At 46.2% G+C, this 6,000-nt stretch overlaps 1 protein-coding gene across 2 annotated transcripts in view; it reads left to right on the top strand.

Annotated features, from left to right (window-relative positions):
• Positions 1 to 1,963: 1,963 nt before the first annotated feature.
• The window catches only part of LOC115332769 (cell division control protein 1), a 53,360-nt gene continuing 49,323 nt past the window's right edge, over positions 1,964 to 6,000 (top strand). Inside the window, exon 1 of one of the 2 annotated variants that reach the window (XM_029995220.3) lies at positions 1,964 to 2,244. The gene's annotated coding sequence lies outside the window, so the exon portion shown is untranslated. The remainder of the gene's footprint in view (positions 2,245 to 6,000) is intronic. The other variant, XM_029995219.3, reaches the window with a different exon arrangement.

The following is a 6,000-nucleotide window of genomic DNA, read 5'->3' as shown; positions in this document are numbered from 1 at the left end:
CGAATGGGAACAGATCGAAACGGGAACCACTCAGTGAGACAGGCAGCTCCGACTATCCATATGATTTGCCACAACAAAAAAATATTTTAAAATATTGTAAAAAAAGAAAAGAAATGTGTTTGATTTAGTCAAAAAATTGCGATGGCTTAGCTCGGCTATGCTAGGATATACGTAGCGTGAGCTTATGCGCACAAAATGAGAGGCGCTATCAAGCGGCTCCGGTGCAGCGTCAGACTTGGTTACTGCACAGCGGAGGCGCACAGCTGGGCACGCGGCGACGCCAGTGTGTCTGCCGCGGCTATGATACCACTCCTCTGGAATTGACTCCGTAAGTGTGACGTCATGGGTCCAAACAAACCGTTGCTAGGGTCGTTGTTATGGACAAATACATGTGGCTAAGTTTCGCTACGAAAACCGGACCGTTAAAAAATCGGGAGTAGGGTTTAAACTTCTAAAAATCACAAATAAAGAAAGCTTGAATGTCATATATGTTTCGACAGAAGTGTGCCGGCAATCGCTTGTTTCTGAAATATTTACGACTGCAACTTCCGGTCCTCAAGATGCCTGCAGCAGACGACGAATGCAAGAATGCCGTCTGCCACACGTCCGCCGACCAAGCCGGCGCCGGCGTCTGAATCGGGTGAATAAAGACGATAATCTGATATTGCATTTGGTTGGAATATAATGAGTTTCAGACACTTATAAGAATTCATAATGGGGTGCTATGCAAAATATGGTTTATCGAAAGTCCGTGCGTCAATCGAGATGATCGTCTGCTAAAAGATTGCAATGCACCCATAGGAAAAGCACTTCAGGTGATCGGTAGAGATCCCAAATTTTGTTTGCAGACTCGCGCTATGGGAGGGTGCTTCGTACCGGTTGTAACCATCGCGTGGAGAAAGATTCTTGCAGTTTCTTCAGACTGCCGCAAAACCCCAAAACGCGAAAAAACTGGATGAAAAACATAAGGTGAGTTTATTATAGATTGTACTCTCATTGCGGGTTCGATGGAGATTTGCGATAAGGAAAGAGGAACATTTAAGACAAACAGACATCAAATGTTCCTTTTTCCTTGTCGTAAATTAATAAGCAACACGCTCAACCATCTACCTACATCGATGGAGATCTTCACCGAAAGAGCACATCCACTAAATTTAATGTATACAAAAAAAAAAAGAAAAAATGCGCAATTGCGATAGACATGCAATATTTAAATAACCTGACAACCTCAATATTAATAATAACAAACGACTTACCTCGATGGTGTACGATTTGTTTCTCATGCTGGCTTGCACTACGCCGGTAATGCACTTCAGGTCGTTGTCGTAAATGATCTGCATGACGCGGGTTGATTTTACGGAATTTTCCCCCCTCTAAACAAAACTGGGTTCTTCACACAAAAAAAAAAAAAAAAAATGCACATTGCAAAGGCCTCTGCGGCCTTGGCGATGCACTTGCATGCAGCAAATCTACCGTGTCGTCTGCTACCGAAGCAAAGCGGAGTAGAATACTTCAGAAATGGCTTTCATCGTTGCAATACGACGTTGAGATGACAAGAACATCTTCATGATTAGATATCAAGAAGTTAGGTTGCTTACTGAAAATTATCTACTTACTTATAAGCAAAAATCTAGCCTCATGTGGAGTCTCCATGCATTAGCCCATAGCAACGTCCCTAGCAACGGTTTGTTTGGACCAAGACGCCTTGTTGTGACGTCATCACTTACGGGGTCAATGAGGAGACGGGCGAGGCGAGTGCGGCGGCGGCGGAGCGCTCGGCGGCGGCTTCGCGTGGCTTTCATAATGAGCACGGCTCATTATGAGAGCCACGCGAAACTGCTCTACCTCGGCCAGTGTAGCTAACGCTACAAAAATGAAAATATAAAGATTTCCGGAAAAGTCACTATCATCATCATTACTTATCGACTTTTCGCTCGTCCTAGCGACTTCGCCCAAAAAAAGTCAGAGACACAGCCGGAGCCAGATCGGCCAGATGGAGGGGCAGCGGATCAGCCGGATCGGGTTTAGATCGGATGTGTGGTCGCTGGTGGGGTGTTTGTTATTGTTTTGATTTGTTGGACGACGTTGTCGTAGTGATTATGTTCCGAGTGCGTTAAGATTATCCAAGTACCGTACCGTACTCAGTTGTGTCACTTTTGCACGACAGTTTGGAAGGACGGGAACAATGTTCACGCAAAAGAGCGGACAACTTCCAGAATCCACCCTCGGCCAGTTCCTTGGGCTGTGAGTAACCGAAACACCTGTAGCAGACCGATCTTGGGCACGCAGAGCTTCAAAGGGGACGAGCAACGATTTTTGTGCATGCAGTAAATACTGCTTATTATCGTTCCGTGACATTTGTAACTTACGAAATACGCATTAGGTTTCTCCTATACGCTATAACAATCGCAAAAAAAAAAAAAAAAAAAAAGAAGAAAAGCGAGCATTGTTTACGCGGTTTACGCCCTCAGTTCGCAGCCAGGACGAGCAACCACGTGATGTGTGTTATGTTGTTACCCGAGGAAGCCGGGTGAAAGGAAGAACACAGAGCATCGTTCCAGCGCGTGTATTAGCCGAGTATGCCACATTTCTCGTGCCACCGAGGCACGGCTTTACTGGCATCATCATGATACAAATCCCCAACTGCCCGTTTCGATCTGGATGATCATCGTGCCGGCGTGCGGCCGTGTATCACTACTGCGTGATGTATGTTAAAGACCCCAGGCTAGCAGTTGCACTGCACAGGCTAAATTTATCACCTACAGTAAGTAACAATGCCGCCATGCTCAGGCAGACTAACCTCCCGCTGGATAAACAACTAATTATTTTTTCCATGACACAAAACTCAAAGGAAATAGCGTGACAAGTGTGATACCATTTTGTGAGTAACATTTCACCGGCTTTTTTTTTTTGTTAACGTTAAAGGGATCATGAAACAATTTTTAAATTTTTTCCTGTTTTAGCTTTCCTCCTCAACTCATAAATCGCGCATTGTACCAAACAGTTAGAGAAGACGGAAAGGGGGAAGTCCCTTCTTGCTCGGACTCTCATTTGTGTATTTGGACACAGCCATTCTCCCCCTAGAAGATTAGCCCGTCGCTCAAAATTCAGATAAAAGTTGCTTTCCCCACCCCATTCACCCTGAAGCTGACAGTGCTGTGGAAGCTATGTGCTCTTTGGGCTAGCCACCCTTTTGCCATGTGATGATGCTCTCTTGCCCATACCCACGCGCAGAGAATGAGGTCAGGTGATGAAAGGGAGGCGGCTGATTGGTCTGGCAAGCACGTAGCTTCCACCACAATGTCACCTTAGGGGTGAGGGAATAAGTGAGGTCCGGTTTCGTGTGATGTGCGTTTGGACCCGGTGACGCGCTTTGGGGGCCGCGGATGTATCACAGTGAAAAGGCAGACAGCTTACGAAAGGAAGGAGGTACAAAATAGTCCGCTGCGTTTTCAAATTTTCGTATTGAAAGTCGGGCTTTTGACTTTCGGTACCTTTTCTCTTTTGGCCCACTGAACAATGTGCTATTAGTAAAATCCCAATATAAATTGATTTATACCAGCCCAAAATTTATTTCATGGGCCCTTTAACAGCGGAATCCGTGGACTTCTCTGAGTTGCAGTCAAAGACTGCAGTGATGTTCTATCAGGGTACTCAGGACAGACGTCTTAGAAAGCTATCATCGACGGGTGCGTCATTAGATGACTCTTTGTAAGTTGTCGTGCGTGCTTCTACTCGTTTAGCAGAAGACTTGGTGGAACCATGCAAGTTGTTCTTTGTTCACCCTTGTGGAAGGTGATGTTCTCGAAGATGATCACCATGGCGGTTCCAACGAGTGCCATCGCTGAGTTCCACTTGCACAGATGGCAAACTTGTTGGCTGCAGCACAGCTCCAAGAATCCACAAAGGACCTGTCCCAAAATTTCAGGCAAAGATAGTTTGCCCAGGCTGAGGAAGTGCTCCCTTGCACGCACCTCGATCACAGCATAGCTTTTGTTTCAACTGCCTCAAAAGTACCTCGCTCCACATGTCTGAATACATCAGGCTCGGGGCTGTTTTTAGCTTCCTGCCCATGAGCAGCTCAGTTGAACTGTGACCCGTGAGTGAATGCTTCGTGGATCTGTATGTGAGAAGCATTCAATAAATCTTCGTCTGAAAATCTCCAGAAGATGCTTTCTTCAGTACTCCTGTCACCGTTTGTACAACGCGTTCAGCAGATGCTGGGTGGTAAGGTGGATTCAGCATGTGCCAAATTCCGCTACAGCCCAGAAACTCCTTGTACTTGTCACTTACAAAAGCTGGAACTGTGTCCAAAACCACAATGTCTGTAGTTCATGCGTTGAAAAGACGTTGCGGAGGCACCTGATTGTAGCACCAGCAGAGGGTGAAGATAACTTCAACACATTTCGAAAATGCATCACCCAAGAGAAGAAAGTAGTGTCCCTGGAACGGTCCACCAAAATCAACATGTAGATGGTACCATGGCCCTTCTGTGAATGGCCATTGAGTCGACTGTACTTTTCGATCGAAATGGTAATGTTCTGGGCATTCGCGGCAATTTTGAACTTTTGCTGTGATGCTGTCGTCTAGTCTGTCCAACCACACTTGGCTATGTGCGATGGTCTTCACCTTCTTGCTTCTGGATGGCTTTCGTGCAGCAGATTTAGCACTTGTTCTAGCAGCTTCTCTGGAACGATTACTCCAGATCCCCAAAGCAAGCAATCTTCGTGAACGCCAAGTTCAGTCAACTTTGCTCGAAACGGCAACCACTGAGGTCCCCTTGGGAGGTTTTTTCCAGACCACTGTATATCTCTCGCTCGTGACAATCCTGGGTCGGTTCCGGTATGTCGGGCAACGGCTGCAGCAGAGAACCCGGAGGAACGCCCCTTCCAATATGAAAACATCAGCTGGTCTCAGAACCTGGAAGTTGTACACGGGTAAAGGTAAACGTCTCGAGGCATTAGCATTTCCGTTTCTTGAGCCGGGCTGGTAGACCAGTTTGTACTTGTACGTTGCTAGTGTTGCTGCCCAACGTGTTCCTGGTCATGATCCTCTCTGGGATGGATCTGTCTGGACCCAGGAGCCCAAGAAGAGGTTTGTGATCAGCAATGGCTTCAGACTGATTGCCCCAAAGGTACTGATAAAACTTCGTCACTCAAGGACTTGCGCCGAGGTTTTTTTTTGTCAAGCTGACTGTGGTTTTGCTTAACTGGCAGGAGGCCTCTGGAGGCGAAGGCTCTGGGACGTTCCTCTCCCCTTGAGTCTCGATGAACGAGAACACTCAGAGTTCATAAGGAGATGCGTCGCAGCTGAGGATTATCTCCTTCCTTGGATTGAAATGTTGAAGCACTTTAGCAGATGTCGGGAGCTTTTTGCTTTTCTGAAATGAAGTCTCCTCTCCTTCCTGCCATTGCTCTTTTATGTTAGCAGTGAGAAGGTGATACAGCAATCGAAGAACTGAGGACAGGTTGGGAATTCAGAAAGTGCCGGTAGAAGTTGATGAGCCCAAGGTAGCTTCAAAGTTGCTTGAGGTCAGCTGGTTGCGTTGAAATACATGATGACATGGGTCATGACCTGCAGCAGATTCTCCATTTATCTCTGGGAGACTACAGAAGTTGAGGACACTCCGATAGGTACTGTAAGATCTTTTAAGGGCACCCACCCAAAATGAAAGTCATGAGGTGGGCTATCTTTAAAAATGAGACAGCGAAACTTTATAAAAAAAAATTAACGATAAATATGGGCACCCACTACAAACCATATGACACGGGATCTGATACTGAAGATTGCAGACACAGCGAATTTATGTTTCACAACGTGATGAACACGTGGTAATTTGCTTCAAACGTCTGTGTCATGGAAAAGGACACCGCAGACTGGATGCAGCAGATTCAAGCTTTACGACGCAAGAAACACATGGAAACTGGCTACAAACTTGCATGCCACGAGAACCGATATTGCGCGCGCAGATCACAAACAAAAAATGCAGGAGCTCACTAT

Source organism: Ixodes scapularis, unplaced genomic scaffold (assembly GCF_016920785.2).
Source record: "Ixodes scapularis isolate PalLabHiFi unplaced genomic scaffold, ASM1692078v2 PGA_scaffold3__209_contigs__length_174095766, whole genome shotgun sequence".
Taxonomy (NCBI): domain Eukaryota; kingdom Metazoa; phylum Arthropoda; class Arachnida; order Ixodida; family Ixodidae; genus Ixodes; species Ixodes scapularis.
Note: the sequence above shows the minus strand (reverse complement) of the source record. Positions and strands in the feature narration are given on the sequence as shown.